Here is a 14,130-nt window from a genome sequence, read left to right on the forward strand (position 1 = left end):
AAGTCCAACGATTTAGAGCGCTGTCACGCACAAGCATTTTGGGATATGGATCCCCGACGGCCATGTTTGTAGTCTGAGGTGTATGCTGGGTATTGTGGTCCGCTGACCTGAAAGGCCGCAACGTTTGAATGAGGTATTAGTTACACGCGTTCTTAACATCTTTGTAAAAACAAAAACAAAAAGAATTGTTAAAACGTATTTAGCCTAAACATATATATATATATATATATATATATATATATATAAAGAATACGATATACTTATGGTAAAACATAACGTTCACGTTATTTCGTGAAATAGTGTTAGGATCTGGTTGTGTTCTTATATTTTTCTAGTTTCATCATAAACTATAAGCAAGGCCTTGTAATAATATGTTGAACATCTGATAAATCGGTCGATCACACATCCGGAGTTTACTGCGGTGCTATAGTACGTTTTCTGCAGCGGTTGAACTTGTTGTTAGAATGCTTCAAATCGGTTCAAGACTTGTTTTATGAGCGTACCCTTGTTTGTTAAACTAGTCGTAAGCGACATTGTTCACATTTTTAGAGTTAAACAGGTTAATGCATCTATAGTTGTAATAATGCATAAAATACCTCCGTTATAGGGTTTTAGCTACAGCTGAATGATAAAACAAGTTAAGAATTTTGTTGGCAATTTGCAGCTGTCCGGGAAAGCTGAGTGTGTGTGTGTGTGTGTGTGTGTGTGTGTGTGCATGAGAGAGTTTGAATAAAAAATGTTTTAATCAAAGATGTGATTAACTACAAGCATCCTAAATTAGAAACACAACACTATACGGTTTTTCCCCAAAACCGGTTGTTCAACACATTTAAAAAAGCCGTAAGAATGTTTGTGTTTTGAAGAGAAAGTCAGATACGGTATATAAATTAAATCTTTTATTACTGATTAATATGATAGAATCACGCTGAATTTATGAGGTTATGTATTAATACTGCTTCGTGTACTCATCGGTTACTGTATGTACGAGAGAAATGCATACACACAATTGTTTTATAAAGCTTTTAGTCTGTCATTACAAATATCTTAAAGAGTAAAGCCTTTCACGCATTCTGTTTTCATTTGTCTCAGGATTCTGTTACACAAAAACCACTTGAGCGTGGACACAAATCCTACGTGAACGCTAAAAATATGACTTTTTAAACTATTTTTACAGACACTTAACACCTTAACACATCTGCATCAGTAAGATCTCATCATAAACCATCAGACACGTCAGTTTGGGGTGTGATAAGATGGACTTATCGAATATTTGCATGTTTCTTATATCAGTTATTTGATCAAATCTTAGTCAAATAAACCTATGTAGACCAGTTGTTTTTATTTTAATAAAACATTATACTGTGAACAAATGCCACATTTAAACTCTGTGGTTAATAATACCATTTTTAAAGTGAGAAATAAAGTCTAATCTGTTGTAAAGATTCTGAGAAGCATTTGTGGCACCTTGTACTTTTGTTGCAGACAATCTTATGACAAGTAATTTTCAGTCTAATATAGGTCAAATTCATAAAGAAAAATCTCTGTAAGAGTCTTGCCTGCTTCTAATCCTTGCTTTAGAGCATCATGGTTTTAGGTTTGAAAGATCTAAAAACGTATTTGTTAAAACAAAAGTTATATCATTGTTTAATCATACTGCTTTTCATCATCTTGTAGAGATGAAAACATAAATACACATCATAATAGTCTAAATGTTTAACTGTATAGGGTTTGTTTTAGTGTGTGTGTTTGCTTTTATGTGAGTGTTTGTTTTATTATACTATTTTTAACAGTAATATTGAATTTGCATATGTTTTACACATACTTAACATCTGTGTGTTTTATTATACTATGTGTGTGTGTGTGTGTGTGTGTGTGTGTGTGTGTGTGCGTGAGAGAGTTTGAATAAAAAATGTGAATTGTGTCATCTGCTATCTGAGCAAGATGACTAAATCCAGTGGAGTAATAAAAATATAATTTACAAATCCACATTTAACAAACTTTCACAATTATTTATGAAACAGATTTTCTGAATTATATCTGTATTACAAACACTGTCTTGCTATACTCTCTTTCTTAGTGATTTTGTCTCTTGAATGTACGAAAGGTTATGGATGAAATTTATCGATGCTCTTTACAAGAGTGTGGAAATTTTAACATGTTCAAACTTGAATGAATGTGCAGCTTTCAGTGCAATAGTTTGATTTGTTTCAGATGTAATAGTTTTAAGGTTAAAACAGCAAGACTTAATTTTCATGTTGATGCTTTACGTGTTTGCACATCGTGGACAGACACAAAAAGCTGCACTAAAATAAATATCTCAAAGAGAAAAGACTGTTACTTAATTTCATGATCTTCATTTATTCCTATTATGATGACAGATCACAAAGAGCTGTCTTTACCTAAAAACATACACAATACAAAAAATGTACAAGTTTTGTGTTCTAGGTGAGAAATTTACACCAATAAAGGTTCCCATGAACATTAGAAAACAACATGTATTCCCTCTGACTGTTAAACGCCTCGGGTAAATACTTTGAAACATAGGTCTGTCAAATGAGTAAAAGTTCAGTACTTGGGTGCATTATCATCAGGCTATTTTAAAGAAATTGAAGAATAAAACTAAAGTTTAATTTAAAGACAATAGACATCATGACTTACTTTAGTGGCACACAAAGTGTTTAAAACTTTTTAAACGTTTAAAACTGTAGGTGTAATTATTTACTGAGAAGTTTTAAGTGAAATGTATATTTGTTCTTTTACACTACACATACTATCTACAGTCTAGATTAAAATTAAAACATTTCTTAAATAACAACAAAAAGTAAAAACAACATATTCGATTTTGCTCGTATTTAAAAGTTTGCATACTCAGATTTGTGTGTGTGTGTTTTCTTTATCTATCTAATTTAGGTCCAATTCCTAAAGAAAAATCTCTGTAAGTGTCTTGCTTTACTCAGAGGATCGTTTGCCTGCTTCTAATCCTTGCTCTAGTCTAAAGGATCATGGTTTTAGGTTTGAAAGATCTAAAAACTTATTTGTTAAAACAAAAGTTATATCGTTGTTTAATCATGCTGCTTTTCATCACCTTGTAAAGATACCCAGTGCGATTCTAAACGTTTTTAAAAAAGGTTTGTATGAGACATCATAAAAGTCTGTTTAACTAAAATTTTACTGTATGGTTGTTTATGTGGATGTTTATGTGTAGATGTGTTGAGTGTTTGTTTATTTTTGTGCATGTGTTGAGTGTTTGTGTGTGTGCGTGTGTGTATGTTTATGTTTGTGTTGACGGTTGAAAAATATATGAGTGAAAAAATAAATAACAAAACTAGGTAAAATGAAGTAAATTAAACAAGATTTTCCAACAGCGCAGATCATCTTATTAAAACAATCACCTCTATTTATTTAAGTTTGTGGTTATCGACTTCTTTGTCCATCTCATCTCATCCTGAACATCAGTTTAAAGCCACATTCGAATAGATTATAAATACATTATACATGCTCAATTCTCAACTATACCTAACTTCACCAGATGTGTGTCATAAAAAGGTTCAATAGGGCATACATCCTTTGACCAGTTAGTGAACTCCTGCCTGAACCTTTGACAGAGTTCACACGCGCAGGTGTGTGTCATAAAATGGTTAACACGGATGTCCTTTGATCGCTGAACATCTGAACATGATCTGTTTTGATCAATGAACCACATTCTAACAAAGTTTACGTCGCCAGATCCCCTCAAAAACTCATTAGATTGAGTCGAACCCCAGAAACTTTAGCTATTTTACAACGAGTCTGTTGATCAGATAAGAACATTTCAGTGGTCATGCGGCCAGACGCACAGCACCCTTTCTCATTTGGTAGCTCTGCGTGAGACAAAATATTTACATTTCGTAAGATGTTGTAGAAAAGTTTACCCTTTAGGTTGAATACTGAATGGTTTCATTAATTAAGAAACGCTAAAGATTTATTAAAAAATAACTTAAAAACGTTACTTTGTTTAATTCCTTTAACTTTTAAATGTCTGTGTCGGTCTCTCCTCACAGCGTTAGGGGGCGGTGATGTAAGTGTGGCCTGACAGCGCTCGTAACCTCATTCTGAGTTTGACACAGAAGCGAGAGGTTATCTGACGGATGGTCAGGGCTTTTTCTTTTTGTTTAACTTTCTGTCAGTGTAGCTAATGATAAGTATATTATGCTGGTGTTTTAACGATTGCTGTAAGATACACATTTGTTTACCTTTTCTACCGTTGTAGTCTTTTCTTCTGCTTTTTAACTGTCAAACTAACTAGTTTTAATTCTAATGATAGAAAAAAAAAACTAGCGTATTGTTTAACTAACATGTCAATGCTTTTTTGTTTTAGTTTCTACGTTTTTCCTAAAACTGTTTTAACAACACTAGCACGTCTTGACTTGTAGGGAAAAACAGGCGTACCATGGTAAGATAAAACAATTCTATATTATTTAACTTCGTATCTGGTATAAACTCAAAACTTTTTTAAAAACCACAACATAGATTTTGATAAATATATCTTATTGTTTTAGATAAACGAACGCGCTCACATCTCCTTTTTAACTTTGTCAAACTAACTAGTTTTAAATTCTAATGATAGAAAAACTAGCGTATCTAATGTAATAACGTTTTACGTATGTTTCATCTTTTTTTTATATGTATGTGAAAACACTTTAATAAAAAATATCCCTTTACCCCATTTAACACAATTTCACCATTTAAAGTTTAAACCACATATGCATTGTGGCGGGAGGAGCAAACGACAGACACAGTGGGCGTGGCGTCAGGCCTCTGAGAGGTTTTTATTAAACAAAAATATGAAAATAAAGTGTCAAAAGGGGGAAAAGTGTCCAAAATAAACAGGGATCTGGTGTCTGGTGGGCTTGTGAAGGAGGGCAGTGTTCAGAAGGGAAGGGTCCAGGGAAGGGGCGTAGTCCGGTGGCCGCACGCACTCCCCTCTCGGGTCCGGGAGCGAGTGGCAGCGGCTTCCTCCAGCGGCGACGTCCTACTCCTGAGCCCCCGGAGCTTCTGGGGGACTCGACGGCCCGGCATCCTGGCCCGTCGGCCGTCTAACGGGTGCGGCAGTCCTCCTACTCGACGCACCCTTTCTGGACCCACGAGGACACCAGCGTGCATGCACGGGGAAGAGACCGGTCTCCCGAGGAGAGGCGCGCTCGGCATTTAAATGGTGGTGGTGATGAGGCTCTATTCACATCAGGTGCGCCTCACCACACGCCGCCAGCCCTGGCTGTTTCAGCGCCCCTCCTCTCACACACCCACTCCCGTCGGGAGCCTGGTGAAGGGAGGCGAATACGGGACGGGGTGGTGATGATGATAAGGGGGGGAGGCAGCCGACTCGTCACATTCCCCCCCCCCCAAGCGACATCCCCGTCCTAGGGTCGCCACCCACGCAGGAGTGCTACCTTCCTCAACCAGGCTCCAGCGGTCGGAGTGGGCGGGGCAGGGATTCCTCTCCGGGCAAGTCTCCCTCTTGCACCGTGCCGGAACCGGGACAGAGAAAGCGGGTTTTAGTTGACAGCCTCAACCAACCACGGGGTAATGATGACAACTAGACAGAACGTCACTTACCCCACTGGTGGCTGGGAGGCTGTCCCCGTCGTTCCTCCGTCCCCGTGCGGGCTCCACGGCTTCATGCGAGCGAGAGGGGATGACGTCATCAGATTTTGCCCAACTGCGCAGTCTATGCTCCGCCTGCCCGCATTCTCCACCACTGTGGCGGGAGGAGCAAACGACAGACACAGTGGGCGTGGCGTCAGGCCTCGGAGAGGTTTTTATTAAACAAAAATATTAAAATAAAGTGTCCAAACAGGGAAAAGTGTCCAAAATAAACAGGGATCTGGTGTCCTCGTCATGCTGCGGGGCTTGTGAAGGAGGGCAGTGTTCAGAAGGGAAGGGTCCAGGGAAGGGGTGTAGTCCGGTGGCCGCACGCGCTCCCCTCTCGGGTCCGGGAGCGAGTGGCGGCGGCTTCCTCCAGCAGCGACGTCCTACTCCTGAGCCCCTGGAGCTTCTGGGGGACTCGACGGCCAGGCATCCTGGCCCGTCGGCCGTCTAACGGGTGCGGCAGTCCTCCTACTCGACGCTCCCTTCCTGGACCCACGAGGACACCAGTGTGCATGCACGGGGAAGAGACCGGTCTCCCGAGGAGAGGCGCGCTCGGCATTTAAACGGCGGCGGTGATGAGGCTCTATTCACATCAGGTGCGCCTCATCACACGCCGCCAGCCCTGGCTGTTTCAGCGCCCCTCCTCTCACACACCCACTCCCGTCGGGAGCATGGTGAAGGGCGGCGAATACGGGACGGGGTGGTGATGATGATAAGGGAGGCAGCCGACTCGTCACAGTATATATATATATTATATATATATATATATATATATATATATATATATATATATATATATATATGTGTGTGTGTGTGTGTGTGTAAGCTTATGCTAGAAATGTTTTGGAATGGGATATTTGTATGATTTGTACATATAAATATCCTAGTCTGTCTAACTGCAACACTACATTGTACAGACATTACTGGTCAAAACCATCTGATGTTCCATTTATCTAATAAATAACATATATGGCTCTTAAATCACTGCTTATAAAATTTTAGTAGAGTTGATGGTCTTCACACTAAGAGGGCTTCACACGACCGCTGCCGCGGTATAATAACCTTTTTTATACCAATCCAACAAATCACCATTTCAATTCAGCTGGACCCACTTTCCTGTTTATCAACTAAAAATGGCCAAGCAAGTGCACACACTGACAAGATACGCGATACAGTACGAGACCAAACGCGATTTCAGCACCTCTCAACACAGTAAACAAAATAAGTTTTTCATTTTTAGTGCACATGGCTAGTCTTGTGGTAAATAACTAAACCATGCTAGTCAATACACCGGAAAAAAATTGTCTGCTGTAGTAATATTTAATCAAAACCTCAAAATTCGCTTCCGCTCTGGAAAGGCGTTCTCGCTCTGATGACATCAGTTTGAAGGCTTGGGGAGAATCCTCATTAAAGCCGGGCTCATACTGTGCGATTTTTAATAGTCTTTTGCGATTGTTGCTTGTCACACTGTACGAACATGATCCCCATGTCAGACTGTAGGATCTCAGTTGTCTTAATGTCAGACTGTACGACAGTCAAGACGCGACAAAAACGGACGTACTCAAGAAGACTTGTCCGGAGTTTTACGTCATCAATACGTGACCCGCGTTCTCTCGCTATAATGGTAGCTAGCAAACAACAGCAACGTGTAGCGTTAGTTTTATTAATTACATGCCTTGATGTTAAAAAAAAAAAAAAAAAGACGACGTGTGTGGATCAAGTCATGGCTGGGCAAAAGAGGACTTTATGGACTTCCAGTTCTACAGAGCGAACTTGAGGTAATTTTGTTATTCGAGTTTAAACATCCTGCCCCTTAATAAATAAACTTTAAGTAAACTTTACTTTGTACATATATTGTTTTTTACAAATAATGAATGGTTTGAAGTTGTCGCGCTAATTGCGTCATCAAGTTCAGTGCTCCTATTGGTTCTTGGTTTGACGGTCGTCGTAGGAGATGTCACACTGCAGGAAACTTGAGGAAAGTGTCTGAAATCTTCTGACACTGCTAGAATTTAATCGGAGGAAAAAATTGATCGCAACGGCCATTAATCGGCTGTCGGTGAACATGTCAAACCAGCGATCTAGACAACCGATTTTAGCCTAGGATTATAGGAATCTTTTAGGATATTAGGATTTTCAAAATTTGTCTCAGACGAACAAATCGTGGCCAAAATCGCACAGTGTGAGCCGGGCTTAAGTCTGACGTAAGGACTGCAGTTTCCGGGTCCATGTCTCCATTTCATTTGAGAATACTATCTCAACAGCCATTTATGAGCACTATTTAATTAATATTACATATTTAAGCTAAGCATTTAAAAAAATTCTGTCACACTACAGTCTCCGTGCTCACAGTGTCCCTGTTACATTCCCAGTTAGTCTAGGGTTAGGGGAACACGTAACAGAATAAAAAGGTGATGTGTGTAGGCAGCGAGGTTCAATTCCCAACCGACCCCGGTGCTTTAACAAAGGTAAACAATCAACTCAAAATCAAGAAACAAGTTCTTTTATTTTAAAGTTATGGGAGGATGTTGAAGCTTCAAGAGGGGGCAAGGCCAACATAACAAACATAAAACCTCTAACTATTAAGGAGAAACTAACTAAGCTAAAACAAAGGAAACAAAAATACAATAACAATACACTAACTCCCTAACTAGCATAAACAGGAGAAAATCAAGATACAAAGAGAATAGCACCCACCTCTCTACTAACATATTCCCCATAAATTAACAAACTTCATAAATAACAAACAATAACAAAAGAAAATACAAACAGATAACTTCCAAACCAAACTCCTTGTCGTAGGCCTTAGTCACCACAAGAGTGTTAACACAATACTACTACAAAGAAATCAATCAACAAAATATTAAACAAAACAACTAATAAAGCTTGTTGGGTTGAGAATAGAAGCCTCACAATGCAGCCTCCACACACACCCTGCGCAGTGCAATGGTGCAGCTTAAATCCTCACAGTTTTCTCCTCCTCCTGCAATCACATCATATCACCAATCATTGGAAACAGGTGGCAGCCATTACCTCCTGCTTATGGGAAGTAAAGGGGGAGAGAGAGAAAGAGAAAGAGAAAGAGAAAGAGAAAGAGAAAAACAAAACAAAATACGTCCTTGGACGTAAAAGTCCCAGATACTAATATTTTAGCTGAATCACTGTCTGGCCATCTGGGTTTTCAGTATGGAGATAAAAATTAGGTTTATAATTTTTCAGTATTACATGACATCGTGGGTGTATATTAGTACAGTTTGTTGTTTTCTTGGGGCATCTGGCAGACCATTAGGACCCAGAAGCGAAGCTATGAATTAAATATTGCCGCTAAAATGTAACTAGTAGTGCTCTGAGTAGTTTTTGAGACGAGTAATTTGTACTTTACTTAAGTACCGTTTTGACACCAGTACTTTTACTTGTAATTGAGTATTATTTCAGCAATGTAACAGTACTTGTAATTAAGTACAAATTTTCAGTACTCTTTCCACCACTGGTGGCAAGTATGAGGAGGGAATCATCTGATGTTAAAGACTCCAAAAATCACCACAGTAATAAAGCAGCCTTTGCAGAGTACATCGGACATTTTCCAGAGGGTTGTACGTGAGGCCATTCGTATCAAAACTGAAAACATGGGTTGCCAAAGCTCCCAGCATATGTCCCAGCAGAAGTCTCCCATACCCCTTTTCCACCAAGGCAGTTCCAGTGCTGGTTCGGAGCCAGAGCCTAGTTTCAAACCGGTTCTTTGTTTTTCGACACCCAAAGCACCAGCTCCGAACCAGTAAAAGCGGTTCGTAAGTAGCACCAAAACATTGCTGGGCTAGAAGGAAGAACCGCTTGCGTCAGGAGCTGGGGGGGGGGTTACTGTGACCAACCAAACGAACAGAAACTTGGACCGCCATATTTGAAATAGCAGCTAAACGCTAACACGTTTGATTCGCCGTGTTTGGATGCCGATGTAGGTTCGCAAAGCCATAAACATCAATAGCAACACAACGTCCACCATTGCTGATAGTTTGTTTAGGCTTGTCCGGGATGGATCTGCGCTGCGCGGACCGTTCGGTGCGAGGCATATCGGGGTGCTGCGGGAGCGACTGGAAAGCAGAAGCAGACGGCTCTTTATGCTTTTGGATCGCTCTCGCCAGGGGCGTAGATTACGCGGGGGACGTGTCCCCCGCACTTTTTATAAAAAGTAAATTCGTCCCCTGCACTTTTTCATTGGACAGTTGTGTTCTCGAAATGTTGAGGTTTTAATGGAGCAATGTATATAAATGCAGAATGATTTAAAATTCAAAGAGACACGATAATTTATACATGATGTTTATGTTTCCATGGCAATCAGGCACTCAGTTTGTGACGTCACGACATGCCCAGGCTCGCGCCCGCGGTCCATCATTCGGTCGAGATGAGTTCAAAGCGGCAAGAAACTCTTCACTCCTTTTTTACGAAGAAGTCAAGCAGTGTAAGATGGCATGTGGGATCCGAATAGTGTTGCACAATATTCAGTGACTCTGCCTATTGCTCTTGTTGAATAATTAGCAAGTTTTGATGTTCATTATATGGAGAAAAAAAAGCTGCCTGGACAAACATGCACTTATTTATTTTCAGTGTATTTTTCTGTAACTCTTTTGTAACGTCTTTTATTTTAACACGTAGCCTATGCATGTTATCAGAACCCTTCAAATAAGAATAAAGATAATGTTGAACTGATATTTTACAGCGTTTGCAGCATTGTGACACTTTGACGTTTTTATGTGTTGTCAAGAATGAACAAGAAACAGTCAGCCTAGGTTTGTTAGGACAGAATCAGGACGACACACAGTGACAGGTGAGAAGAGTGGCTTTTAACACCTGGCTGTTTTTACATTGTATAAAATCTATTAATACACAAGCATTTGTAGGATTATATATGGACCAATCATAGAAAACACATAATTAGTCAAATATAGAAAAATAAAAAATAGCATTAGTATGATGAACAACTTCTCAGCTATCATTTTTAACTACAGTATGTAATTATTAGCTTGCATATTGGTTGTTTATTAGTACTTAAGCACATATTAATTCTCTATTCTTCATGACCATATTCTGCATCCCATAATCCTAAACTTAACAACTACAACGACTACCTTACAAGCTATTAATAAGCAGTAAATTAAGAGTTTATTGAGGCAAAAGTCATAGTTAATAGTGAATATGTGTTTATCATTCTAAAGTGTTAAAAAATAATTTAGGATACAAATGATTGGTTATTGTCCAGCAGTGTACTTAATTAGTTATTTTCTTCTGTATGTCACTATTCCCTGTATGTACATGTTCCAAACACTGCTTTATTTGCTATAGACAGAGGCAGAAGTGAATTCAGAGCTGAAAGTGAATGAGGCAGAAAGTTTCAGTGAGGCTTCAGAGGTAAAGATTATTTACAGCATCGTCTATGATAAGATATTTCTTATACTTTAAAAAATAGTACCTTTATAAGGACATCTTTGTAACTTATACTCAAAAAGGTGCACATTAGTACATTAGAGTACCAATATGTACCGTAATGTACAACTATGAAACTTTTTGGGGTAAATAAAGTACAAAGATGTCCTTTTAAGGGTACTGTCCCAGTAACAAGCTGTTGTATTTCTTTCTTTTTCTTTTTTCTCTCTTTCTTTCCTCCTGTTTTATAATCATATAATATAATCATAAAGCATATTAAGCAAAAAGGTACGATTAAAAATAAAACCTGTCAATTAGACAAGGGTTAACTGAAAAAACAACAACAAAAAAACAGGTATAACACTAGACATTCCGTCCCCCCCACTTTTGAAATGATGGCTACGCCCCTGGCTCTCGCGGTGCTTTAGTGTGTTGTGTGCCGATCGATCGATCGGTCTGCGTGGCGCTGATGCACCTCGAACAAGCCTGTTGTGCCGCGCTAGTGAACCGAAACATGAAACGTATTCAGTGACATAAGACCTGGCTCTGTATTGGCTCTATAGCCTGTGGAAAAGCAACCGGTTCTTAAAGGCTCGCCAGTCGAACCAACTAAGAAACGGCTATAGCACTGGCTCTGAACAAGCACCTGGAACTGCTTTGGTGGAAAAGGGGTACCAGTGCCCCACAGTCCTTACCTTCAGTCTCCTCTGTTCATTCTCTTCTGGTTGGCAAAACATGCCATCCACAGAGCATTGACAAAGCGGTCCAAAAAATGGTAATGTCACCAGTAGCCAAACCAGGTAAGCTGTTACGGGGCGAACAAGACGTGAGACGTGCGGATCCATATGCAAACTTTTATTTATAAACAGTCAATTCACAGGCAGGGTCAAACGACGGCAGACAGGTATGGCATGGGCAAGACACAGAGCAATCCTAGGGCAAGCGTGGGTCGACGATCGGTGAACAATATCCAATAGGGCGAGGCAGAGAGATAATCCAGGTACACAAGCAAAGATCCAAACGAGGGGCAAACAGAGTCCAAACGGCAAGGCAAAGGGGTTCATCCAGGAGACGTGGGCAGGAATCAAAACACAGGAAAACCAGCTAGGCAAGACTTGGAATGGCTTGGTAGAGTAGCTATCGACAGAGACTGTGACAAATGCTAAACAATACTCGGCAGTGACAGAGAGGAAGTCCAAGGCTTATAAAGCGTGTGTGATTGGGTGATAGTTCTCAGCTGTGAGTGTGATTAGTGTAATCAGCTGTGTGTGTGTCGTCAGTGCAATGGATGATGGGAAATGGAGTACAAAGGGCTTTGTAGTGTGAAAGTCCATGTAGTAAGCGGGTGACCTCTGGTGGTGAACAAATGGAGGTTCATGGCCGGGATTCGTGACATAAGCGGTCTTCATAAATATTAATGCATTTATCTTGATCTGACAGTGCTTATAGACAGTTATTTATAGTACAGTTAAGTAAAATTAAAAGTAATGTAAAATTTGTTTGGGTTTGTTTTTTGCAGCAAGGCTGCATTTATTTTATTTAAAACATAGTAAAACAGTAATATTGTCATGAATCTGGTGTATGAACGTCTGTTAACTCATCACCAGAGGTCCACTTGGACTCTTGCACCACACTGTTGCACGCCACCTCAGACTATAATTCCCATCATCCATTGCACTGACGATACACACAGCTGTGATTGCACTGATCACACACCCTACATAAACCATGGGCTTCCTCTTCCTCTCGGCCGAGTATTGTATTGTGTTTATCACTCCCCTAGTGTTGGCTGCCTTACCGAGCCATGTTGTGTTTTTCTGTTTAGTTCCAGTATAGTTCTGCATTTATAACTCTCCTAGTTTTAGCTGTGATACGGAACCCACTTTGTTGTCATACTCTCGCCTTGTGTGTTTTTCTAGTGTTTTGACTCTTGCCCGTGTTTCCTGGATTTACCCTTTGCCTTGCCGTTTGGACTCTGTTTGCACCTCTCTTGGACTACTGCTCGTATTATCTCTCTGCCTTGCCCTTTTGGATATTGTTCGCTGATCGTCGACTCTCGCTAGCCCTAGGATTGCTCTGTGTCTTGCCCGTACCATACCTGTTTGCCGTTGTTTGACCCTGCCTGTTTAGTGACTGTTTATATATTAAAGCTTGCACATGGATCTGCACGTCTCACGTCTTGTTCGCCCTGTTACAAATATTGTGAAATATTTTCACAGCTTAAAAGAACTGTTTTCTGTTAATTAGAATCTTTTTTGTGACACAATGCTTACAGTATATATTAGTACAGACTAAAGTGCTGCAAGATTTGTGTAGTTTGTGTAATTTGTTGTATCTGCAAATCTTCCAGCCAAAGCTCAGGAATACAAAGACACCGCAGCCTTCTGTGCCAGTGCCTGTAGAATCTTCTAGTATGGCCTCATTTGAGCCATCTGAGCAGGATGACCATGAACTTGTTACTCAGGCAAACGTGCTGGAATCTCAGGTGTCCAGTAAGTCCTTGAACATCTAAAACCTTTTTTGGTTTATTTTATAAGGTTATGTATGACATGTTTTTTCTGTTCATTTTGCAAAGGAAAACAAATTTGCCTTCTTGTGGGTTGAACTCGCACATTGCCACGGGGGAAGTCGTGGCCTAATGGTTTGAGAGTCGGACTTTTAAGGTTGTGGGTTCGAGTGTCGGGCCGGCAGGGATTGTAGGTGGGGGGAGTGAATGTACATCGCTCTCGCCACCCTCAATACCACGACTGAGGTGCCCAACCTGAACCCCCAACTGCTCCCCGGGCTGTTAGAATCAGAATCAGAATCAGAAACTTTATGTAGACTGTGTAAAGAAGGAACTCACAGGACTGCATCAGAAAATCAGACGGGTAGTTCATGGTGTCTGAGTATCTGTCATGTCGGAAATGCAAAAGGAAGGTGTCATATATCATATCACAGCTTTACATTAGTCATAGCCTTCAGTTTCCCTGCATTCTTACCTCACAACTGGCATGTGACTAGGGTTGCAAAATTCCGGGACTTTTCAAGACTGGAAACTTTCCATGAGAATTAACGGGAATATATGGGAATTAATGGTATATG

Source organism: Barbus barbus (assembly GCF_936440315.1).
Source record: "Barbus barbus genome assembly, chromosome: 40".
NCBI lineage: Eukaryota > Metazoa > Chordata > Actinopteri > Cypriniformes > Cyprinidae > Barbus > Barbus barbus.